Source organism: Canis aureus, chromosome 10 (genome assembly GCF_053574225.1).
Source record: "Canis aureus isolate CA01 chromosome 10, VMU_Caureus_v.1.0, whole genome shotgun sequence".
In the NCBI taxonomy this organism is placed as follows: Eukaryota; Metazoa; Chordata; class Mammalia; order Carnivora; family Canidae; genus Canis; species Canis aureus.
In genome coordinates, this window is record NC_135620.1 from 64,136,134 (window position 1) to 64,162,357 (window position 26,224).

The window sequence follows — 26,224 nt, forward strand, 5'->3', positions numbered from 1 at the left end:
TCTTTGACCATGTGGCAATGAGGGGAGAAAACAGTGTGAAATTAGATGTGGTGGCAAGAAAACGTGACATGATAATGGGGTATCTACCCCATCTGAATTAGGAGAAAGGTTTGCAAAGGATAGTCATTTTTACCAAATATTTATTAAGAATCTCTGTGTCGGGTTTTGAGGATAGAGAAATGAATAAAATAAACACATGAACCTGCCTTCCCAGAGCGTATAGTGAAATGTGGGAGACAGACAATTAGGGGAAATAAAGTTGGACCAATTCCCACAGAAGTCTGGAAGGCCTTTGATACAAAGTCACAGAATCCCTTAATCTCTACTGAATAGATGTAGTATTCAGAAGGAATTAAGATCAAGAGTTGTAGATGTGAGTCCAGTTTGCCACTGCATCACCCATGTATCCATCAACAGTTGACCCTACTCATCCACGCTTCTCTTTCCTATGTGTTATAAATAGAGAAAGGATCAACATTAGCTACTTCCCAGCATCTCTAGGATGATGATAGTAGAAAATAGAAGTAACAGTGTTGTGAAATGTAAAAGATGTTATGCAAATTCATATTGCTAGTGTTACTATTTCTCTGGTCTCCAGGGATCATATTATAGGTAGTACCGATAACCTCAGAACATGGAGAGAGCAGAAATGACTGTTCACAACTACTTGTGGATAATGGAAGATGGGGTACGTGAGCATAGGTTTTATAACCACACAGATCTGAATTCAAATCCTATCTTCACCATCTGCTACCTGCATAACTTTGGGCAAGACATAATCTGTTTAGGCCTGCCTTCTCACCTATAAATCATATCTAATAATATCTATTTCCTAAGGCTATCATCAGAATAATATCAAAGAGTTCACCACAGTGCCTAGTACCCAACAATCATCAATAAATAGCAATAGAGATTATTTTACTTATGGCTCATATAACTTTTCTAAGATGATAGAAATAGTGATATAGAATCACAGAATCAAAGAAGTTACCTCAAAAAATTTTTTTTCTCTTCCTGAGCGTATGGTCTTATGCATCTTGTTCCAGCATTTCTCACTCCAAAAGCTGTGATCCTATTTATGTATTACCGAATTTTCTCTTACAGTTAAGCTCATTTTATCTTATTTAATTTTTCTATAGAATAACATGACTGAAGAAAGAATCAGCTGGACAAGACCAAGACCCAGAGTGACCAATTGTTCTACTTTGAACTATGACTGAGGAGTTTCCCAGAACACTGGACTTTCAGTACTAGAAAAAGTACAGTCCTGGGCATTTAGGGTACAGTTGGTCACTCTACCTCACTTAGTGTAGAATTTTGATCTCTGGTTAAGCCAATAAAGCCAAGAACTGTAAAACTCACTACATTCTATTTCCACTGTGTACAACCAGGAGTAATAAGCTACCAGAGGCAAATGCCACATACAGACCAGTGTAGTGTATACACTACCACCTTACCCTTTAATTAAGCATGGTCTTTGGCCGATCAGCTAGGAGCCTTGTGGCAATGGATGCACATTGTTTTGGTGGTTGTTGTGAACTTGGAAGAAAAGAGATCTTTCTCCTTCTGTCTCTGATGCTGTTTCAGATGGTGAATCTGACAGCTCAGTGCCAAGTGGTTTTTGAACAAACAGTCCATCCTCAATGTCTGTAGGGAGGGGCTTGTTTTGTGTCCTATCTTATCAAATCTGGATCAGAATAAAAACATAGTACCCCTCTTTCCTCAGTGACTACATATGACTTTTATCTTCACTCATTCAGGCTAAAGTCAAGTTCTTTTCTTCTGTCACTCTCTCTGCCTGATTAATGAAAGTCCTCTCTTCTCTGGCTGGGATGCTTTAAGCACTTCATCACGTAACTTGTAAACCATGGTGTTGAGTTTTCCAATAAGTCTGGATCATTTTTCTAAAATTTCTGTTTCAGTTGATGACCATTATGTTTTATGAACTCAAAATAACTTGTGAAACTTTTTTGCTTTGGGATACTTTATTTTTTTTTCTCACAGAGACAAAGTCTTGAAGTCAATCAGGACAATGACTAGTTACATAGGAAATGAGAAATACTCCCTCTTGAATGCCCTCAGTTCCATGGAGAATTATGGGAAATGTGCCAGTAATGTCCGGCGGTCAGTCAGTTTTTCCAGTAACATGAATGACTCACAGTGGCATAAACCAGGTCCTATTCAAGAAGCATTACACCATTCCCTGTGATGACAAGCAGAAGCTTCTTGGTAAAGCTGTACAAACCCAACTTTCAGAAGCAACAGCCATATAATCACAGTACATATTGATTTTTAAAGCAAACCTTTAAAAAGATACATCTGGAAGTATTATGACAAATAACAAACTACAAAAAAAATTACAACAAGTATGACATATGACTTCATATAAATAGTCTGGTTTCATTAATATATAAAGAGCTCTTATAATTCAATAAGAAAGAAAATTAACCACCCAGTAGAAAAATGAATAAAGATCATGAGCAGGCTTCTTCACAGGATATACATATCACAAGATATGTCTTATCAGGATTTTATGTTCAACTTTATTAAAAGCAAGTAAGTGCAAATAAAAATAAAACATTTTTACCTCTCAGTGGACAAAAATCAAAGTTTTATAATACAGGATATTGGTAAAAATATGTAGATACTTTCTTGAAATGTTCCTTGAAGTATTAAGGGTGCAGTCTCTTCAGAGGGCAATATCAGTACTCAAGACCTATAATGAAACAGTAGTAGAAATTTATTTTATATTGAGCTTGCATTCAGGGATATATACAAGGATATATATTAGAACATTTGAAATAACAAAAGAATAGACATATACTAATATTTCTCAATTAGAAATAAGTGGACAAATGTTATGGACTGAATATTTGTGTCCTCCCAAATTCATATATTGAAATCTTAACCTCCCATGTGATGGCATTAAAAGATGGGGTCTTATTAAGGAGGTATTTGGTCATGAAAGTGAAACTTATAAATGATATCAATGCCTTTATAAGAATAAACATGGGAGCATTTGCTTCCTCTCCCTCTCTTTCTGCCATGTAAGGATACAAGGAAGAGATAGCCCTCTGTAAACCAGAAGGAGTGCCTTCACCGGGAAACTAGCTATGCTGGCATCACGATGTAAAACTTTCCAACTTCTAGAACTAAGTGAGAAATAAATGTTGTTTCAGCCACCATGTCTATGGCAATTTGTTCTAACAGCTGGAACTGACTAAGAAAGGTATCTAAAAAATACAGTGGTGGAATACTATACAGCTACTACAAAGACGGAGATAGATCTGTATGTACTGATATGGAAATTTTTTAACTAAGTTTTTAACTAAGAAAAGCAATTCAAGAAGGATGCTCCCATTTGTGAAAAAAACGGGGACTATAAAAAAGATATAGACAAAAATAGAGATACAGGTATATACCACATTCATATGTGCTTTTGTATATCCAGAATATGCTGAGAAGGCACACAGAATCTAAGTTACCTTTTTGGAAAGGGTCAGGGTGAGAGGGAGACTCCTTTCTATTGTATATCCTTTTATAGTTACAATTTGTAATCCTTTCTAAAGGTATTAAGAGGCTTTTGCCATGGAGGATATTTATGCTAAGTTTGTGTCTCAGTAAATCAGCAAAACCCACTGGCGACCAGTACCTTCGGGGGGGGGGGGAGGGGGGCTGTAAAAGGCAGTAAGATAATAACAAAAATAGTCAGTTTCTATGTAACATTTATTCATCACCACTAATAGGAACCATTTATCTCTGTATCTCCCTTATATGTAACTCCCCATTCATCCCTGATTAGTAGCATATATCCTGTATAGTTATTATATGTTGGGGTTTGTTTCCCCCAGTTGCCTGTGACCTCTAAGGATAAATTGGTGGTGTTTCATGGAATGGGATGGGGTGTTAATCTGGCTTCCAGCTCTACCACTCACGTATCATGGTTCCTGTTTTACAGATGAGGAACCTAGAGTTCACAGAGAGGACAAAGGAATTTTTGTCTGAAGTCACATAGCCAGTTAGCAGTTGAATCATGGCGAGAATATAAGGCTTCTTTCTCCAGTCCTATTTCTACTTTGAGAATGATGGAGGGATAGCCAAGGTTTAGAAGAAACATTGACCTGATATGCCACCTGGTACAAGAATGGAGATTCAGATGTTCTTTCTTAAAGAATAGTCATCTCATAACCCTTCCTTGTTCCAAGGACAGACTTCCACAGATCAATGGTTGGAATAGTGGTATTTCCTTTATTTGACCTCCAGAGATGCAAAGTAGGGCTACGAAGTTCTTGCGTTTTGGGGCAAGGCTGTATGTTTGGCAGAAGTGCTGAGAGTCCAACATGAAAGAATGAATCTAGCTTCTACAACTTCCTTGCTGTGACTGCAGACGTGTCTCTTAACATTCCTGAATTTAAGATTCCTCCTCTATAAAACAGGGGTAGCACCAGTGTACAGGGTTTTCATGAGACTGATAAAATCATGCAAGTGACTTGCAAACTATGAAGCACTATAAAAAGTGAATTTAGGTCTCCTAGCCACATGCCCAGGTGGACAGCATCCGGAGGGGAGAGATGCTGGCTGATGAACTTCAGGGGTCTCGAAGTTCCCAGGGTTGGCTGCCCAGGACTTCCCCAGGGTAGGCTGGAGAGGACCGGGTCTGGAGCCCTATATCTCCCAGGTGTCTGGGCACCTGAGACCAGACATGAAAATAAGTTAGCTCTGAACTTGAATGAGACTTTCAGGGTGGGGGCAATGAAGGCAGGCATACTGGAGAAGCAAGTGGAGCACCTGCACGTGCCCTGGAGAGCAGTCTCCTGTGACCTCCCCACCTCATCTACTAAAATACATAAACAAATTAATTAATTAATTAACTAATTAAAAAATTTTAAAAGCCCCCCCAAAAAACAAAAAAAAACAAAACAAAAAAACACTAAAACTTTAAGTGAATTTATTTATTATTTATTTATTTATTTATTTATTTATTTATTTATTTATTTTACTTTAAGTGAATTTAAAGAATTATTTCACAGATGATAAAGCATATCTACTTATATTCTTCAACTGTTAATACTGCAAGCCTTTAGAGATCATCTGTGGCCACCCAGGGTCAAATCTGGCTTGCACTATGTCTTTTAAAATTTTGAAGGAGTTGTCAGCATTTAAAACTGAAAGCACAGATTTTTTTTAAAGTCTAGAAGATCTGGCAACGTTAGATGCACATTCTAGTGCAGTGACAATGGACTAAAAGCAGGTAGTAGCACCTCTTTCAAATGGACATATACCCTCTACTTGGCCACAGTCCCCACTTTTCCCTTTTTTGTCTTATGCTTCACCCATTTCTGTCCCTGTCAGTAGGCCTTTTGAGTTGCAATCCTGGAGCTAGTTTAACAACCATATTTGGCAGAAGAAATAATTTCAGTTCAAGATAGTAGAGTATCTTGACCACCCTCACACAAGAACTCAAACCCACCAATTTCTGCTTCAGAGTCCCTTAGTCTGCAATTTATGTATGCTTCACACACTGCAGCAACTGTGGAGCTCTGTGCCCATAATCAAGCCTATTTATTTTCTGCAAAACAAGAGAGAAGAGGCTCACTTTGCTCCATAGCTGATTAGGGCTTCCCCTTACTGAGAAAAAAAAAAAAAAGCTAGGTTTCAAAAGAAAATCCTCAAATGAAAGCCAGCCTAGATTTCCCTCTTTAGCTCAGCTACTTTTGCCCTCCACCATTTTCATTATGCAGTTTCTCTGCTGTAGTTTCTATTTCTGCATGCTCACGGGCCCAATCAGTTTATCAGTAGCTTAGCTTCAGTAGGATGGTAATATCACATGGCAATAAATCCTGTAGGAGCCCTCCTGCTGTCAACAGAAACTTGGTTACAGTTCTTGGAGTGCCTGGATGGCACAGTCGGTTAAGTGTGACTTAGGCTCAGGGCATGATCTCAGGGTCCTGGGATCAAGCCCCAAGCTGGGCTGCCCAGGGAGTGGGGAGCGTGCTTGTCTCTCTCCCTCTGCCCCCTCCCACCCTGCCACTTTTGTTCTCTCTCTCTCTCAAATAAATAAAATCTTAAAAAAAAAAAAAATCTGGCTAAGGCTCTAAGGAACCTTTTAGAAGATGCCCCAGGAATCCTCTATCCCAAAGGAACCAACAAACCTGTGTGTGTGTGTGTGTGTGTGTGTGTGATTTATGAGTAAATATATTAGAATTACACAATAAGTAGCAAATTGGATAAAAAATGGTCCCCACAGTTCCTCTGCCTAAAGAGGAATATAGAAATATATTTATAACTAAATATAATGTTAGGTAACTGGGTTGACACAGTCAACATTAAAAATGGAACTTGGTGATTTATGGATGCATTCATTCATTCATTCATTCAACAAGTATTCATTGGGGACCTATTATATTCCTGACATTTGCTAAGACTCCAAAAAAAAAATAATAATAATAAACCCAATTCCTAGCCCCAACAATCACTCAATTCTTCCATTAACTACCTACAGAACTAAACAACTTGACCTAACCTCTCTTCCCATGCCAATTTCTTCACCTTTACAGCACTCTGTTCTGTGGATTTTGTTAGCCTCCATGAGTTTTGTGTAGGTGAAAGTCTTAAACCATGTCTTAAACGGCAGAGATTTCATCAACATTGGTCCAAGCTGAGCCCATCACTTCCTAGATGCCTAGAGGGATCTAACTTCCTAGTTGTTGGCTGAGCCAGTTCCCAGCATTACCACTATCTCCACCATTACCTAGAGCCCAGCAGATCTTCTGGGCCCCTTGGCCATACCAGGACACCTTCTTTGGTTTTGGCCCATTTTATAGTCCTCCTTCTGCTACCTCTGAGTTCTTCATTTGTAGAAGAATTTCAGGTAATGCCTATAAAATTTATGCTTTCTTGGATTTAAAGATTGTGTCTGCACTCATGAGGGCCCATAATTGCCTGATGTCAGAGCCTTCCCTTCACTTCAGGCACTCTGATTGGAATTTGGGGTATGAATTAAATATCATAAAAATAACTTGAGCTTACATGGCTTCTTTCCTTCATGCTTTAGAAAAAGGAGTTCTATATCCAATACCTATGAATTCATGGTCTCTGTGAACATGGATAAGAAAAAGTTACATCTTGGGGTTCCTGGGTGGCTCAGCAGTTTAGCGCCGCCTTCGGCCTGGGGTGTGATCCTGGAATCCCGGGATCAAGTCCCACATCAGGCTTCCTGCATGGAGCCTACTTCTCCCTCTGCCTATGTCTCTGCCTCTCTCTCTATGTGTCTCTCATGAATAAACAAATAAAATCTTTTAAAAAAGAAAAGAAAGAAAAAGTTACATCTTAATTTCCATCCGTCTTGAACTAAAATTTAACATTACCTTTAAATATAAATCCATAGTAGTCTTAGAATTTTGTCACAATTAAAATCACAGATGTCTTCATATCACATAACAGTTGTTACAGGTTTCCTGAAATATCATATGAGCTCACCACTACTTCAAAAGTAAGGTAGTTATTTGGGTCCACTTTTAGATATTTTTATTTAGTATGTTCATAAAGAAATACATAAATTACCATAGCACAAATTTGTGGGTTTTTAAAAATATTTTGATAACTTTAATATAAATGTTTTCCTATCTTATTCTATATGTTTTACTTCATACATTTAAGAACATTAATCTGAGAGTCTCTCGTCTTCTCCAGATCACCAAAGAGGTCCACTGCCACAAAAATTTAAAGAGTTCTTGCTTTTGGAGCAGAGGTTCTTAATCAGGGATAGTTTGCCCCTGTCCCCTGGGGATATTTGACAACGTCCAGAAATAGTTGCTACTGGCATCTAGTGGGTAGAAGACAGGGATACTGCTAAACATTCTACAGTACACAGGATAGCACCCCCACACAAAGAATTATGGCCAACTGTCAGTCATGCTGAGTTTGAGAAACCCTATTTTAGAGCAATATTCAACAAAAGGCTAAAAAATTGCTAGTCCTTCTGTTCCCACCTAATTTCTATTTATGTTCACCCTTTTAACCTTCCTGCCCTCCCTCTGAGTTATCACAAAGATGAAGTAGGTTTTGTTTTTGCTTTTGCTTTTGTTTTAATTCTTGCATCCATCCCAGATTTAAGTATTACAAGTCTCCCTAGATCTGTGAGCCAGAAGCTCTGGGCAAGGCAGTATTATGAGTGTTGACAAACTTACTGGACCTTCTTCTTAGACGTGTAAGTGAGGAGCCAATGTCCGTAGGCAAAACCAAGATGGTCCATATGCCCTCTGTCTAGCTCCCCTGATCTTACATGGACTGTATGATTAATTCAGTACTTTCCACAAAGGTGGCCTCACTTAAAACACAGGGCTCCTTTTCAAGGCAAGGAGGGCAGCAAGAAAGGAGGAGGTGAGGAAATCAAACATCTTCTCCACCCAAGAACCAGTAATAACAGTCTTCCTCTTCCTCCTTTCCCTTTAGCAATGTATTTGTCTCCAAAGGAAAATCTTCCTGTGTTGAGTTAAAATAAACTTCACAGATTGAAAACCCCACAATTAAAACAATAACAACAACAGTACAAAGGGTAGAAGTTGGAAGGGTGTTTTTAAACCTCTTGTAGGAGAAATCTTGACAAATAACTTGCCTTCATGTTGGCACTTTTTATGTTACCCATATTTGGGTAACATTCCTTTAAGGGACGTTCCTTTCTGCTTAAAAGTTTTGAAAAACATCTGGCTTGGTCTGATACAGACCACTCTTGCTGGTGAATCTCTCTTGCAATGTGATACCAAAAAGAGGACAAGTCACTGATGCCCCAACATAAGTACAAAATGTTGATCAGGGACTTCTCATGAGTAAATAATTAAGTTCCTAGTGGGCTGGTGGAATTGTTAATTTTATATGTTCAACTTGACTGAATCACAAAGTACCCAGGTAGTTCGCTAAGTATTATTTTTGGATGTATCTGTGACGGTGTTGCTGGATGAAATTAGCATTTGAATCAGTGGACTCAGTAAAGCAGTGTGCATAGGCATGATCCAATCCATTGAGGACCTAAATAGAACGAAAAGGTGAAGAAAGGGAGAATTTGGCCCTTCCTGCTTCGTTGTCTGAGCCAGGATACTGGGACATTGATCATTTCCTGTCCTGGGTGCTCCTGGTTCTCAGGTCTTTGAACGTAGACTGAATAACACCACTGGCCTTCCTGGGTCCTTAGCTTGCAGATAATAGCTCACGGGACTTCTCAGTACCCATAATTGAATGAGCCAATTCCTTATAAAAAATCGTATTTGTTTGTTTTTATGTTTACAAGTCATATCTATATATCTCTATTTAGATAATATCTCCCGTTGTTTCTATTTCTCTGGAAAATCCTGATAAATACAGCTAGCTAACTCCTGAATCCCTATACCACAATACTTGGTACTGGGAAGATGTTCAATAAACATTTGTGGGGGTTTTTTTAAGATTTTATTTATTTATTCATGATAGACATAGAGAGAGAGGCAGAGACGCAGGCAGAGGGAGAAGCAGGCTCCATGCCAGGAGCCCAACGTGGGGCTCGATCCGGGGTCTCCAGGATCGCGCCCTGGACCAAAGGCAGGCTCCAAACTGCTGAGCCACCAGGGATCCCCTCAATAAACATTTGTTAAATGAATAAGTTCACTCAGTAAACAAATCACAACCATGTTCTAAGGTAAAAATTTCATTTTACCAATTTGTAGTTGAAGGCAGTCAGGGACTTTAAGTATGATAGCCCAAAATTTTAGAAATTCTTATAGACTAAGCCAGTACCTGAGTCCCAGTTCATCTGACTGGAAACATTGTACTTCAGACACTATTTTTTCTGTTAGGGCTTTATTAAAGGAAAATTTAGTCTCAACATACCTTGAATGGGCTAAAGAATTATCTGTCGGTGCCATTAATCACACAACTGATCATCAGCATTGATGGCAATAGATAGTTTCGGAAATGCTATGTTCAGCAAAATATTTTTGTGTTCTAAGTTAGAGTTAATACATATACCATAAAATGTGACTTCTTGTTTTCTTCAAAGTCCTAGGGCCAAGTAGGAAGACAGGCATACGAACATTATACCAGTTTCACTTTCATCTCTTAAAAGATGATTTATGCACATAGCAAAGATGAAAGAATTAGGTCACAAACAATCCGCACATATACCCCAATGAGGTACAGTAGGTGATCATCTTGGCAGCATCTTGAATGTTCTTTACGTAGGGCTTATCAGAGCTTTTAATATGCCAATCCTTAGCAGGAATAGAACACAACACTTTCCAAACCTAACCCAGAGCGTGTTTTGGATAGAATGTAAACCAACGATGTGTGGTGCTCCTTTTGAGAAATCTGGGGTAACCATTTTGCCTCTCTTGTCCTTGCTACTTGATGGCCAGAATGGAGAAATCACCTCACTTCATCTTCAGAACCAGCCTGGTGAGGCAACTATTCCCCATCATCTGGGTATGAGACACCAATTTAGAGCATTTCAGGATGAGGACTTAGCCCCCTGGTTACTCAACGAAACAACAGCAAGAAAGAACTATCTGTGGTTGTTTCAACCCTACTTAGGAACAGAGCTGCTTTCTGGAAGGCAGTGCAGTGGCTGCTCATCCTCACTCTCTCACCGGCAGTTAGAGTGCTTGATTGAATACATATGAACAAATAAAGTTGAAATAGTCTCTCTCCTATCTCGCCCTCAGTGAAGAACTGTGACATGAAGTACATTTAAGATGCTGCCAAGATGATCACCTGTGGGACCTCATCGGGGTATACGTGCAGATTGTTTGTGGCCTAATTCTTTCATCTTTGTTATGTGCATAGATCATCTTTTAAGAGATATGAAAATGAAACAGATATAATGTTTATATGCCTGCCTTCCTACTCGGCTCTAGGACTTCCCAGAAAATAAGCAGTCACGTTCATGGTATATGTATTAACTCTTAACACAGAAAAATACTTTCCAATGAATAGATACATATAGACCAAATTATTTGATAGGTACTATTTTTTCTTTTTTAAATTTTTATTGAAAGTTATGTCACTACAAGGTAGAGTCTCTTTTTCAGATGTCACATCTTGGTGCCTTTGGTGCTTGCTCTTTGGAGGAAAATATTTGAGGAATGGGCATCTAACTAAAGCAATGCTGAAACTGCCGTGGTACGTAAATCCATTGCAGGGAAAGAGGAATCAGAAGTAGCATCAAGGAGGCATTTCAGGATAGTCAAGAGGTTGTGAGATTCAGAGCCCCAATTCAGTTATACTTAGTATAACACAGTGGTTAAGAGCACAAATAGGGAGCTGGATTTGAAGCCCGGCTTTATTCTTTACAGTGATAAAGGCTATATACTAGCTGTATAACCTTGAAAAAATGATTCAAACTTTCTATGCTTCAGTTTTCCCTCTGAAAAATGGGGTAAGAGTAAGACTCAGCATATGTAAAGTGCATGGACCAGTACTTGGTACAAAGTAGACTTTCACTCAACATGAGCAATAACTAGTATTATCGCTGTGTGACTATGAAAAGTCAGTTTACTCCTATAGATCTCACTGTCTCCCTCTATAAGATTGAGGTCATCATAATTATGTTGCAATATTATGGTCAAGATCGAATAAGACAAGGGACAGAAGCTAAAGTGCAAACATCACCTTGCAAATGTAAGAAAATTATTTTCCTGCTGCGATTCAGTGGTTCCTTCTCCCCTCCATAGAAGGTATTTCCTCTTTGTCCCAGGCCATCAGATGTCCTCTCCGTGCACTGACCTTTCTAGTGTTCAAAGGGGTACCTCCGTGCCCTCGGCCATCAGTCCTTTCCATCTCAGGGAATGACACCATCCGCCACCAGCCAGTGGCCAGAACCAGAAACCACGTTGCCAGCCATGACTACTTTGCCTTACCACCTTATCAACTCAGTTGATTGGCACTTCTTGTGTCCATCTCCAACTTGGATACCTAACCCCTTCCACTGCTCTGTGTTCATAGCTGCCACCCTCATTCATGTCACCATAATTTCTGGCCAGTAATGGCCTCCTACAATCCTGCTTCCATGCTGGTTTTACCTAATCCACTTCATCTCCCCAATACAGATGGAGAAATCTTTCAGGAATGCAATTCCAGTAAGGCTCTTCCCAACTCCAAATCCAGCAACAGCTTCCCATTCTCATATCCCTTACCAGGACTTAGTCCTCACAAGGCCCCTATCTATGTCTCCAATCTGATCTCACCTCACTCCAATCTCCCCAGTCCACCGCCCCCCTTTTATTTCTACACCCTATTCCACAGGCTTTTCCTGGCAATTTGAATACACTAAGCTTTTCCCTGCCTCAGGACCTTTGTTCCTTCCCCTGACTCTTTAAATAACTGACCCCTTTGCATCCTTCATATCTCAACTCAAATTTTACCTTCTTTGAGAGGCCTTTTCTGACTGTCCCCAAATGTCCATTTCATAGCATTTACCTCCCGGAATTATTCTGAAGATTAATGAGAAATGCCTTTAGAACAGTGCTTGGCACAGAAATACTCGTTGAAAGTTGTAAATAATTATCATCATCACCGTCCTCCACCACAGTAACCTATTAAGTTGCATGGAAAATTCTAAGGAGGGTGTGAGACTGTGATGTGTTTGTTCACTCTCATTTCATCTGATTGTTACTTCCATGAGGTATACACCCTGTCTGTTTTGCTTCCTGGTATCCTCACCTCCCAGTAAACCACCGGTCAGAAAGCAAGCTTTCAAATATTTGTTAAAGGGATGAATGGAAATGAGTGTCTCTTGCTGTCAAAGGGGTCAAACTGCTGAAACCCCACAAAGACCTAGGGCAGTCTCACCTCTGAGGTGGCCCCACATCTGGCTCCATGCACCAGCCCTGTGTATGCTCCAAGGGAGCCATCCATCCCTCTCCTACCCACTCCCTCCCCTCCCCCATGTATCCCTCCCTGTTTGTATTCAACACCCCCCTGCTTGTGCGAGGAAAGCAAAAGACCCACAAAACTCTTTTCTTTATCCTCTTTCCAAAAAAATGGGCCAATTCACAGCTGCAATCGTTGGGAGAATTTCCTGCCTGGGAGTCTGGAAACTGCCAAGAGTGAAAAGCCGCAGCCAGCCAGTGAGGCCTCTGTTGTCATTGGCCCAAACAACAACAAAAACAGCCACAACCACCACCACCACCACAACAAAACACGCCACGTGTGCACAAGCACACACAAACACGCCCACAGAACCAACCAAACGGACAAGGCTTCAAGGAGAAGCTTCTGGGCTGCACGTTTGGGCAGCAAGGCCTATCCGTTGGCACCAGGCCACAGCAGCCCAGTTCCCAGCCCCCCACCATCTGTCATCAGCACTCTGCCTACTGTAAGTGTGCCGACACAGTCCAGGGAGGCCAACCAGTAGCAAATGGAGGGGAGGAACAAACAAAGCCACCACAGTCAGCAGGAGAAGGTGGCTACGGCTTTGACACAAACTGACAAAAAGCCGGGAAATTTAAACTGAAAAGTTTGCCCTAAAGATCTTCAGCTGTGAGGGCTGGACTTTGGGAGGGGCGGGGAGTGTGACCAGAGGGGGACTGGCAGTCTGCAGTGGCTGGTGCTCTCCAGCTAACCAGGCCGGCCCTTCCCAGCCCCTGTGAACAGGAGACGTGATGGAGAATCCGTTCCCACTGTTTGTGGATTGCCCAATTAGGCTTTCTCTTACAAGAAAAAGGGAATTCAAAAAAAAAAAAAAAAAAAAGCAAAACCTTTTTTCTAATAAAGTTTCTGAAGGAAACGTTTAATCAGGACATCATGTATCATGTGATTAAACATGTGATTAAATTCTTCATCAAATCATCATTTGAATTAATAATTACCAAATGATTAAATTTAAGATGAAAATGTAACCTATTGCAATTATTAATAATCCACCAGGTTAGGATAAATTGTCCTTACTTTGCTGTCGAGAAGTTGTGGTGTTGTTAGTTTTATGTTCTAATTTGAGAGACCTCCGGGGGGAAAAAAAAATCCAGATAGTTCACATTTTTCACCGTTGATCACAAAAATATTTTTTTACAAACTGATTTGTCTACCAGAGACTGCAGCAGCAAAAGAACTCAAGTCAGCTAAGATGCCTACTGACATGTGTCTACATTTCTGCTTGAGTGGCATGGATTCTGTTTGCACTTGGATGGAGGATTGTCTTGGAGTTTTCATTCCTTGTCATTAAATCCAGGAGCTCTTTCTCTTAAAATCTTAAAAACATGGGCCCAGGGTACCAGGCATGTTATGACCATTCCAAAAGCTTGATATTATTCTCCCTACATTAGAGATCAATGCATTGAGGCCCAGAGGGCTTTACATGACCCCAAGATGAAATGGTAGACCTCGAAGGCCTTCGGACTTAAGACCCTACCGTCCTTCTGTCTTAGACAATGAGATCCTGTTAAGCCTCTGATTTCACTTTGCCCTTGTAGTTCTTGCCATTAAGCCACAATACCATATCATCCCCACTTTTCAAAAACTATGACTTAAGCAAACAAAATTGCAGTGAGTTTTAACCAAGGTGGCCAGAAACAAACCAGCTTTCATTCTGTTCCCTCATCAATTAAGTATTAGTATTAGATCACTCTTTAAAAAAAAAAAAAAAAAAAGATTTTATGTATTTGATGCAGAGAGAGAGAGAGAGGCAGAGACACAGGCAGAGGGAGAAGCAGGCTCCTTGCACGGAGCAGATGCGGGACTCGATCCCGAGATTCCAAGATCATGCCCTGAGCTGAAGGCAGATGCTCAACCGCTGAGCCATCCAGGCGTCCCTTTGATCACTCTTTAATAGTCGATTAACAAAATATAAGCTCTGGAAAAGAAGTTTTAACCCCTAAACAATTCTGATTGATGGCCTAATCTTTTGGCTCATTATCCCTAATCGACAGAGTATACATATATTTACAAATAAAAACACACACCAGATGTATTTTCATCCACAAGGTGATGCTGTCAACTAAAATAGGGAATGTGCACCAATGTAGAGCATCCATCATTTTTAAGACAGATTCACCACGAAATCTTCCACTTCGTGACCCACAGATGAAAGTCTGAATGCGTCACAGGGTGGCTGTGATATTGCCATGTTTACAAAGAAGGGCTAAGGGCTTGAAACAGCACCAGCTCTAAAGTCGGGAGAATTAGCTTTGAGTGCAGGCTCTGCCATTTCCTAGCTTATACTTTTATGCCTCAGTGTCTTCGTCTGTAAAATGGGAATAATAATAGCATCTTCAGAATTGTTTTAAGTAGTGAATTAGATGGTGGATATGAAAATGTTGTATAAATAGTAATGTACTACCATTGGTCTCCTTTCTTCCATATTTTTCCATTCCTTCCATTGTACTTCTGTTTCTCCCAGACTTACCAGTGTTTTACTTTTTTTTTTTTAAGATTTTACTTATTTATTTGAGAGATGACAGTGGCGAGGGATAAGGAGAGGATAAGCAGACTCCCGTGAAGCAGAGAGCCCAATGCAGGGCTCGATCCCAGGACCCTGAGATCATGACCTGAGCCAAGGACAAACACTTAACCAACTGAGCCACCCAGGAACCCCCCTTATCAGTGTTTAAAGGAAGACAGGACAACTCCTACCTTCTACCTTCTTCTGAAAAGTAATAGTCAGTCAACCACCAGTTGAAGGGGGTCCTATATCCGAGACCAGCTTGACACTCCACATCAAGAGCCCATTTTGAATTTCACCTATGAAGAGAGAAGTACATAGAAATAGTTTTCATTTCCCTTTCTTATAGAATTTAACAGATTTTTAAAAAATCCTATGCAAAGCTCTTCTAAGAGCATAATGAGTGAAATGAATTTCCAAACCATGCTTCACACATGTCTGAGTGACCAAAGTAAGTTAGTACATTATATCAATATCTATAACATTCATTCATTCATTCATTCATTCATGTGTTCATTAAACAATTATATTGGGTGCCTACTTTGTATAGGGCAGTTTGCCAAGTGCTAGGATGATAGTTGAAAACACACAGACTCAATAGGGACAAGTGATATAATCTTCTCAGGAGAGTTTCTTATTGTGTAAAGAGATAGAAGTGTTTTCAAATTTTTTTAATGTTTTTGGATTTTTAGAAGATTGCCATTCTTATGAAAGAGTCATAAAATGAGAGCCCAGGAATCTGGTTCCCTTCTTGACTTTACCAACATTCAAGGCCTTGAACAAGTCACTTTCCTGCAGTTTCTATGCTCTCCTGACATTTAAGGGCTTTCAACCTCCCCTCGCTTTGTTTTCTGAGTTAGTAGCACTAAGAAGTGCTTCACAAAGGGTTAAATAATTTTTAAAAAGCATGTGTTCTCCTCTTCTGAAGTCCGTTTTTATCAACTCGAGTGTCAGGGCAGGGAGCTAGACAAGGATTTAATCCAACTGGGGACTTTGGGTTGATATAGCAAAGTGGACATGAACAAAACACAGCTTTCCAGACCCTTGATTAGGTTGAAAGCTCCATAGGGCCAACGATCAAGGAAGCCATACTCACCACTGCCACACTCCTACCAGTCCCTAAAATGGTGCAAGCCCATGATAGGTATCCACAAGTATTTGCAGACTGAACATGTGAATGAGCCAGCTTATCATAATCAATAATATCACAACATAAAATAGTTGCTATAAAATAAAATATCAGCTCAGATAACACTTCCCAACTGCATTGCCAAACCTTAGGAAACTCCCCTTAAGAGAAGACCATGATTCTTCATGGCTGCAGTTGCCCACTGCAGCAAATCCGTGGTGTGTGCAGGAGCAAGCTGATTGCTCCCTGATGCTGAAGAGTATCTCCAAACCCCTCAATGGTATCCATTCATGAATTAAAAGATTGGAATAGAATTAAAACAGCACTTTCCGGAAGTCTGAGATCTTGGATTCTGATCCTGGCTTTTCCCTAGATAGCCATGTGGCTTTGAGCAAATCCTCTACTTCTCATGACCTGAGTTTTCTCATCTGTAAACAAGAGGTTTAGATTTCTAAGGCTCCTTCCAGGCATAGGAATTTAGGAAGAAAGTGGAAAATTATGCACATGTGGGCATTTTTAAAGTAAAGCTTCACCATCCAAAATGCCTGTTACTTTATTAACTCCATTCCTGTTTTGAGCTTGGAAAATTGGCAAAGTGAGTGCAACTGTTTCAGAAGTTAATGTTGTATTAGATCAACATAGCAAATAGACACTTGCCTAGAGAGTAATACTTTTTGCCAGAAATGGGTTGGCTCTGAAAAACACTGCCCTGAAAAGCCCTATCCAGCTCTGTTTCCTCATACCCCTTCCTTCCCACAACTCAACCTTCCCCCAAAGACCAACAAGCAGGGGTTAGAGGTACAAGGCAGGAGGAGTCTCTCGCTATGGGACTCAACATTGAGTCACTTCTGCTAATAGTTCAACCATGACCTGGTATGTCAGTTTGGATAATTAATCTTTAGCCTGGATCTTTCATCCTGAGTCTGGGAAAAATTGGAATGATTTATTCATGCACTCATTCCCAAGTACTTACTGAGTCCCTAGGGAGTGCCATCCCCCCCTAACTCATTGTTGACTCTTGTACTAGACTCCTCCCTGTCTCGCCCCATGCCACCATGCTGTCCTCACTCACCCACCTATTGCTCAACTCACTTCCTTTGGTGACAGCCCTCCTCCTGTCTGTTTCACAAGAGGAAACTCTGGCTTCATGTAATTGACCTGGCCCAGAATGGTCTGAAACCATCAAAATTTCTAACACCTGGCTAAATATCATGTACTTGGACCAGGTGAGTTAAGCCTGCCACCTGCAGAGAAAAACAAGGGAGACAGAGCAGAGCCCCAGTAGGTACCTATCCATAGACTAAAGGTCATGGTTGTATTGCTTCAGAGATTGCAGACTGCCTGCCTGCTCACAATGGCTAGGATTCATTACCCGAAATGTAACTATTATAACCCTGCAGGTAAAGATGCAGACATAATAAGGTTTTTTTAATTGGCAATGCTATTATGACCCGGTAGGATCTCTGGAGCCATTAGAACCTCAATCGTGTCAGAATCCTCAACACCACCACCATCAGGAATTAGAGCCCAAACTCTGAGTTCTCGTCCAGTAGATGAGGCCCTACTCTCCATCCTTGTTTCCCACCGTACACCTACATCTTGGGGTACCACTCTGTGCTCATCCATCAGAAACCCTGGTAAAATTTTCTTAGGTCCTTGATTCCGTTTGCTTCTACTTCACCTATTACCCATTACCACATTCAGGGGCTGCCAGTGGAAGTTAGCAAAAACTGCTAAGCATCATGCCCATGGCTGCAGAGCTCACATGGGTAGTGACCAATGTTAGGTTCAACCAGGGAAGTCTACAAGCAGTCTATCTGGGTGAAATGAAATCTTATGGAAGGAAGTTTAGCTGGGACTATAATGCCCACCATAAAGTCCAGAGGGCAAAGCAAGCACAGAAACAGAGAATGAGTACTGAGGTTAGCAATAGGGTGGATCCTCAGCAAAAGAGAACAAGCTTCAATAAATGATTCAGAGTAAGAGGCTGAGAGCTAAAACTGTGGACACAGGTAAAAGATGTCCTCTTGGGGCACCTGGGTGGCTCAGTCAGCCAAGCGTCTGCCTTTGGTTCAGGTCATGAGCCCAGGGTCCTGGGATGAGCCCCACACCAGGCTCCTTGCTCAGCAGGGAGCCTGCCTCTCCCTCTCCCTCTGCCTACTGCTACCCCTGTTTGTGCCCTCTCTCCATAATAAATAAATAAAATCTTAAAAGAAAAAAAAAAAAGATGTCCTCTTACTGAACTATCAGGTACATGGGGTAAGCAGAGAAGCTAGCAAGAGGCCATGGGAGCTAGAAGTACATGTGTTTCGGGCCTCACTTTTAAGCTGGATTGAACTTCCTTGCATTATCTGTGGATGTAGCCCAGCCTCAGAGAGAGGCCCACCCAGGCTAGTCCAACTCACACAGTTTATGACACCGAGCCAGACTAAAGCTTCATTTATTTCATGTGGATAATACATTTGGTCCAAATTTGTTTCAGTTTCTATGAAATGAAATTTAAAATAATGGCTAGAAACTTTAAGTTTGATAACACTCTATGTACATTTATTTATTTTTCAGGAGATAGGGAAAGTATTTCCATCTACTAATAATGCATGTCAGAGAAATTGACTTACTTTTATAGGCTTGTTCTAAGTGAGCTATAGGGAACTCAGAGATCATTTGCCTCCTACCCTCCTTTTACAAATGAAGGACTGTAGGGGCAAAAAAAGCTGACAACTGACCCCAGATTGCACAGGTAGCAAGTGCTGGTGTTAAGAGTATTTATTGCTTAAGGCTGCAAGATGGGCAGCAAATGGCCTAACAGTCTTGTTCCTCTGATTTGCCTGCACAAACTGGCCCGAGGTCTTTGTTCCAGGGGTGTTTGTGCATTAAGTGTATCCTCCAGGCCCAAACACAGTCAGACTCCTCAAGATCAAAGGTGAAGCTAAAACGGAATGCACCACAAAGAAAAAAAAAATCAGCCCAAAAGATTTTACCTCCATAAAGATTCATCACAGCCCTAGCTAGCTGCCTCTTGGTCAACCGGTGACACTGAACCTCACTGACTGCCAAGAGGCCACACCCCAAAGAGACAGCAACTTCACACTCCACCTGTGTACAACCATGACATAAAGCGGGTGAAATAATACAGCTTGGTTGAGTGGCTTTGCCAGTCTGTGCCTTAACTTTCTCTACGCTTTGGTTTCTTCTTCCAGTTCCTCAGCTGTGTAGAACCATAATGCAATTTTGTAGAAACTAAGCAAAAAGGAATACATTAGTCTAGTTGCTTGGAACTGCTGCCAAAGGAACAGTATCTTCAACTGATTGCCAGCCAAGTCCCTTATGAGATTGTGTAGACTCTTACAATATTGCTCAGGGAGCGAAACAAAGAGGAAGAGAAAAAGAAGGGTCGTGCTTATTATAATTTATAGTACATGGTTATGGGAAGCTTCTTATGTTACCAGAAAGCTGGTGTCTGGGGTTTTCCTCTTCCCCCAAAGGAGCTGAAAATGGGAAGGGGGAAGGGAAGGTTAGCTTACCAACTTTTTGCAGCCAAAATCACGAAGGCCAAAATTCCTTCCTAGAAATGTCAGTGGTGAGATTCAGACAATTACCACCAGTTCAACAACTACCCCCCCCACCATCATTAACATCATCCCTGACATCAACAATAAAGTCACTCCACCCACCCTTGAGGAGCAGAAAGTCTCAGAACCTCTTGCCTTAAGAGCCATTCTGATGGAGGCATCATGGAAGGAAACCCATTTATTAAATATTTGCCTAGAGGATTAGAGCACCTTGGCTGCTGGGTTTCTGACTAGTTTTATTCTCTTTGTTCTTCATCTTAGAGAATGATGGGGTTTCAAGTATTCCAGTTAAAACTCTACCTGCGGGGAAGGAAAACAAATGGTATGGTGTGTTAACCAATCCTCTCCAAGGGTTATGACTTCTACTAACCTCCATGGATTACATTCTCTCATTAAATCAGTGTCTTAGCCAAACAAAATGTAATGCCAGGAGTCACGATGCTCATCAATAATGGCTTCATTCCTGCTCTCCTCTCAGCATGGGTTCCATGACACAGAGGCCTGATGTAAGCTAATGGCTATTCTCGAATAGATTGCCTTGACAGCAGGAAACCTCCCTTATTCATCTTTGACTCCCTATTCCACAGCCTAGTTCGTGGTACACAATGTTGCATGAATGTCACTGTGAAGCAGAAGGGATAGGAAGGCCAACCATTTCTCTTTGCTTGTTAGCTCAACAACTCACAAACTGGAGAGCAACATGTTGGCTAACTCATACCCCAGCATATAAACACACAGGTTGTTTCTACCAAACCGATCAATAGTAATGAACATTCTTGTGTGACATAGTTGCTCTGGAGAAAGAAAACCATCAAGGAAAAACGATGCTGACCCTGCACAGGCAAATGTTATCACAATGAAGACACACTGATGAGTATGTTAGTACTAAGCTATGGACTTCCGGGTGGCCTGACCGACTCACCTAATTGCCTACTCCCCATTGATGACCTTGTGGCCGCAGGATCCATCCACAGGGTCTTCACTGAGTGCCAGTCCATGCCTGTTAAACATGTGGCCCCCGTTACCTACATGAAGCACCTTCAAGATCAAATACTAAATTATCCTAATTCCCTACCCATTAGGTTTTACCCCAGAAAACCAAAAGGCCAAAGACTGATATAATTATTTTATTCTTAACAACGATACCCTTGAAGCCATTCTTAGGTTCATTTATAAATTTCTAGATATCAACTTTTGCTGATAACAAATATTTGATGCATTTCATGCATTCACTCTTGACTCCTATGACTTACCCGTGGTGAGATGGTGAGTCTCAGGCACCCCATAGGTAAAAGTCTGCCCTTAATACCCTCCCTCTCCATCTTCCTTCTATCTAGCTTGGGAGCCTTGGCTCTGCATTCCAGTTCTGGTCTGGTTCCTACCTCTTGCAATATTTGATAGATTATTGTCATTTCCCTCACTCAAATTTCAGCACTTCCTAAAACTTCTGGCTCAGACTCACTTTCCGGTTCTTCCACTCCTGTTGTTTTCAACGTGACTCTTTTCTCCCCCGTACCCCCGCCCTCCCCAGGCCTCTGCACACCTCCAGACCTATCCACGCAGGACCCACACCCAGTCACCAGCGGGGGCAGGTACCCACAGGGCCTCAGGTGACCTAAATGCAGCAGGGCTCGGAGGCTGAAGATGCCACAGGACAACTGCTCTTTCATTCTGCTGCCAGATTTCATATTCAAATCTCAGGAGTGAGAGGGACTTGAAAGCTCATCCATGCCTCCGCCTCTGATTACACCAAAATATTAGCCATTAAGGAAAGATTAGCATTCCATGGCGTCCTCAGGGATCTCTGAAGTGGATTCCTGTGCCTCTCTTAGTAATGCATTCCAGAGGCTCATCGCACTCAGAGAGATTTTCCTCATGCCGAACCTAAATCCTGCTGGAAGCAATTTAAACCATTCCCCTTTGGCCTGTCTTTGTGTGGAAAAAGAGGAAAGCTCTTTGCCACTGCCCTCGCAGGGTCCCTTCACGGATTCCTTGGCTCCCACAGGCGCTGCGTTTACTGATTGAAATGAGAGCAGAGCAGGGGCCGGGCAGCAGGAGAAGGAGACAGGGGTCACCGGGCCACGCAGGCCTTCGGCTCTCTGGTCAACCTCTCAGAAGAAGCACCGAGGGCTCTAGGCCCCGGGTTTAACCCAGCTCTCACTTCTCATTTTCCTCGGTTAAGTCTCGGTCCCCTTTCACCGCCTTGTGACCTACTTTCATCTCCAGTGCAGTTCTCCCCCTTGAAGCGTGTAGACAACGTGCAGCCCGACGCAGGGGTGAGGCAGCCGAGCTGCACCACTGCTCTGACCTTTTCCTTCATCTCCTGAGTAACATGAAGGAAGGAATAGAGACGATCAGGTTTTCTGCTGGCCAAACCTGCTTTTCTTTCCTGGCAAAAGGACACGAGGAGACAAAGTATATTCTTCGACCCAAGACAGTAAATAAAAGAAAGAATGCTGTGGGTGTATAGGACGCTTGGAACATTTCATTTTTGTAATTGTGCATTCTGAGCTGAGAGCCACCACAAAAGACCAGTCTTTGGAAACTGAGGGGGTTTGTGGTTGTATCTTGGGGCTTGCTGGCCGGCCAGGATTCTGTTTCCATCTTTCCCATTAGTCCCTCAAGTGCGAGCCGAGGCCCCCAAGATCCTGGGCCATCTGACCAGAGGCGGCTGCCAACGTTTTCCCGTGAGCACTGGAATGTGTGTTGGCTGGGCGCGTTTCTCTGCCAGGTGTTTATAAAGTCTCTTGATCCTTTTTTCCACCTGGTTTGCTTCCTGGACCCGAAGGTTTAGGGAGGACAGTGTGCTGTGGAGGAACAAAAAAAGAAAAAAAAAAAAAAGGAGTATAAGCACCCTCCTCTCTTCCCTGAGCTTCTCCTGGAGAACTTCTTATTTTTAAAACTCTCTCACTGTCTTCATTTTTGTTTCTTTTTCTCTTTTTTCCCCCCCCTCTTTGGTGTCTCTGTTTACACAGTTTAGAGATTGGGAAGATTTGGGTAGATTTCCAGCTGCTTCTGCACAAGCGTAATTGAGTCATTTATTTTTAGTGATGTCAAGACTTCGAGAACAGATATAAAAGGAACATGGCACACTGACTAAAATGTAAGAGAGTCCTCATTTGGAGGATGAAGACACAGTGGATGTGATGATTTTCAAATTGGAGGCTCTTCGCTCCTCGTTTCGAAACCACATTTGGAACACAATTTATTTTATTTTCAGTGGGGAGGGTCTCCGGTGTCCAGCGAAATTTGATGTCTGCCCTTCCAGGGTTGGTGGTTCACCTGCAGCAGCTCCCTCACGGAGGAGCCTCACACTGTGCCTGTCATTTTCTCCTCCTTTAAGCAAGAGAGCCCTACCCCGATTATTTCCTGGGTGGAAAAGATGAGGCTTAAATTAAAGACCTGTGACACATCCTGAGATCCTCCAAGAGAAAGGCCACTGGAACATCATCTGTCATTTAAACCAAAACAATCAAATAGATGCAATAACTATGCATTTGATGACCAGCACATTCCAAGTATATTGAGTTCTCTTTTCCTTTGCACCTACATTTATTTCGGGTGTAAATCAAACTTGGATCTGGAGAAGTATCACTTGTTCTTTGCAAAGCTGTCACAAAGTGTAAATGGTATTGACACAGACATTTTTTTACTTTCCTTTTATCCTCCCCCCCCTCCTCCCACAACTCTTTCCCTTAAAAAGATATAAGACAACTCTTCAGTTGGCTCAATATAAAGCAGGGCATTTGAAAATAGACTTCTAATTAATGAAACTAGTTAGTATTGAGTGCACATTATACTCTAGGCACTATTCCAAGTTTTGTACATATCAGAAAGATAGCACTATTAGCCCAATTTATAGATAAGGAAGGAGATGAACAAAGATGTGGAATAATTTCTGAGTTGTGCTAAGAACCCAGAGAGTCCAGCTCTGGAGTCTCTTTACTTGTACTCCCGGTACTACATGCCTCTCACAGCAATGGGCATGCAAATGAGAGAAACATATGCAAGATAGATGCCAAAGAGGTATTATTTTAACTATAGGGAGAGCTTTTGCAAGACAATAGGAAAAAAGGCAGACACCTCAGTAGAAAAATGAGAAAAGGACAACAATGGACAGCTCACACGTATAAAAACCTCCACATGGCTGACACATTTTTAAAATATTAAATCATATTAAAATCAATGAAACATAAATTCAAAGAACGATATACCTTTTTTTTCTATTAAAGAAATTAAGATTATAAGAAAAAAGGGCTATTCAGTGTTGACAATGGTGTACAGGAATAGCCACCCTCAAACACAGCTGGTATGGGGTGCAATTGTTCCCACAGTAATGGAAAGCAAATTTTCAGTATTAGTGAAAATCTTTAAAATAGGTTTAGTAATTTAGTAATTCCACTCCAGGATATTTATTCTAATAAAAAGGAGCCCTAAGCCTCCATGTATAAAGATACCAACTTTAGCGTAAAATAACAGAGCATCTTTGTTATAGAGTACCAAACGATTGTCAAAAATCATGTTCTTAAGGAAAAGTAACAGAAATTGAAAATCTCATAGTATATTATTAATTAAAAGGGGAGTTTATGTAACAACATGTACAATCGATCACAACATTGTGAAAGTACATCTATGCATAAAAGAAACACTGGAAGACCAGAAAGTTAACAGGTGTTATTTCTCAGCATGAAACTACTCATGATTCTTTCCTCTGCATTCTTCTTCAGTGAAAACATATTGTTTTATAATTTTTTTAAAAAAATTACAAATTGTAGCATTGGAGTAAATGTAGGAAAATAGAGATGTGTACAAGTATCTGTAATGAATAACCTCTTGCAAATTACATTTAGGCATTGACTTTAGTTCTGAGAGTCCCAGCAGATAAAGCAAAAAGAGAAATAAATGTCATGTGTTATTTTTTAACAGAAAGAATACAAATCTATCTTTCTTTTGGGGATATTTAAATTCAGATTGATCTTTCAAAATCTTTTTTCCCCCGATTTTAAATTCAAAGAGGGTCTCATTGACTATATATACTTTTTAGTTTTTATTTATTATATATTTATTTGAGAGTGAGAGAGAGAGTGTGTGCATATGAGTGGGGAGAGGAGCAGAGAGAGAGGGAGAGAAAGAATCTCCAGCCGACTCCATGCTGAGCACAGAGCCTGTCGCAGGGCTCAATCTCACAACCCTGAAATCATGACCTGAGCTGAAATCAAGAATCAGATGCCTAACTGACAGCCACCCAGGTGGCCCTGACTATATTTATAAAAGAGACACTGGGTGTCATCGGGCAATGCCTTCTCATTGCTTCTGTGAAAGACACAGAAAGTTTCTGCACGTGAACAGCCTTATAGTGGCCATCTGAAAAAAAAAAAAAAAAAAAAACACTGAGGCAATAAGAGTAAGTAACTCAGAGAAGTCTTTTTTTTAAGGAAGCAAAGTAAGATAATGAACACATTTTTACCCTGGAATACCTAACCTCTTAATGCAAAGATAGATCTTTGAGAACTCTGAGGACCACTTGGGTTGAAGGAACAATGTTTTCTCCCCAAAGTCATTTAGAGTAGATAGTGTTAATAATGCAATAAACAACATTGTTGACATATAAACAACTCCCAAGTTTAATGGAACAAAAATTATATTACCTTGGGTCTCATAGAATTCTCTGGTAAAAAACATTCCTCCATAATATAGAATTAGCCTCAGATTCAAGTGAAGAAGGTGTGATTTAAAGGGATTTGTGAAAATCCTTCTCCCTGTAAAAATATTTACTCTATAAGTCTTACTATGAAGATGGAACATCAAAGAATGATAAAATTTTCAAACATTAAAAAGCCTTTAGAGTTCCTATCATCCAGAGGTGATTAACTTCGAGGAGGGCATGAACTTCTTAGAAATCTAATGAAAGCTATGGGGTTGGAGTCTCTTTCCGGCAATACACACATGTACCATGCTTTGCATAAAATTGAAGAGGTTCAGGACTGCCCTCACATTCACCCAAAATACCCTAGGATAAGAACACCTGAGTCAGTTCAACCTTGTTTTTCTGAGACGACTTAAGAACAAGACACTACATTCTGCCCCAGCAAATACTTTTTCTTACTTTTGCAGAATTAG

General features: G+C 40.9%; 2 long non-coding RNA genes across 3 annotated transcripts in view; one reads left to right on the plus strand and one right to left on the minus strand.

Moving 5' to 3' along the window:
* The window catches only part of LOC144322597 (uncharacterized), a 144,301-nt gene that overhangs the window by 58,630 nt on the left and 59,447 nt on the right, over positions 1–26,224 (plus strand). The gene's annotated exons all lie outside the window — the stretch shown is intronic.
* Positions 2,043–15,712, minus strand: LOC144322598 (uncharacterized). Its single transcript, XR_013388247.1, has 3 exons — positions 15,595–15,712; positions 2,588–2,716; positions 2,043–2,203 (listed from the first exon to the last, which is right to left on the minus strand). It is a non-coding gene; the product is annotated as an uncharacterized LOC144322598 (long non-coding RNA).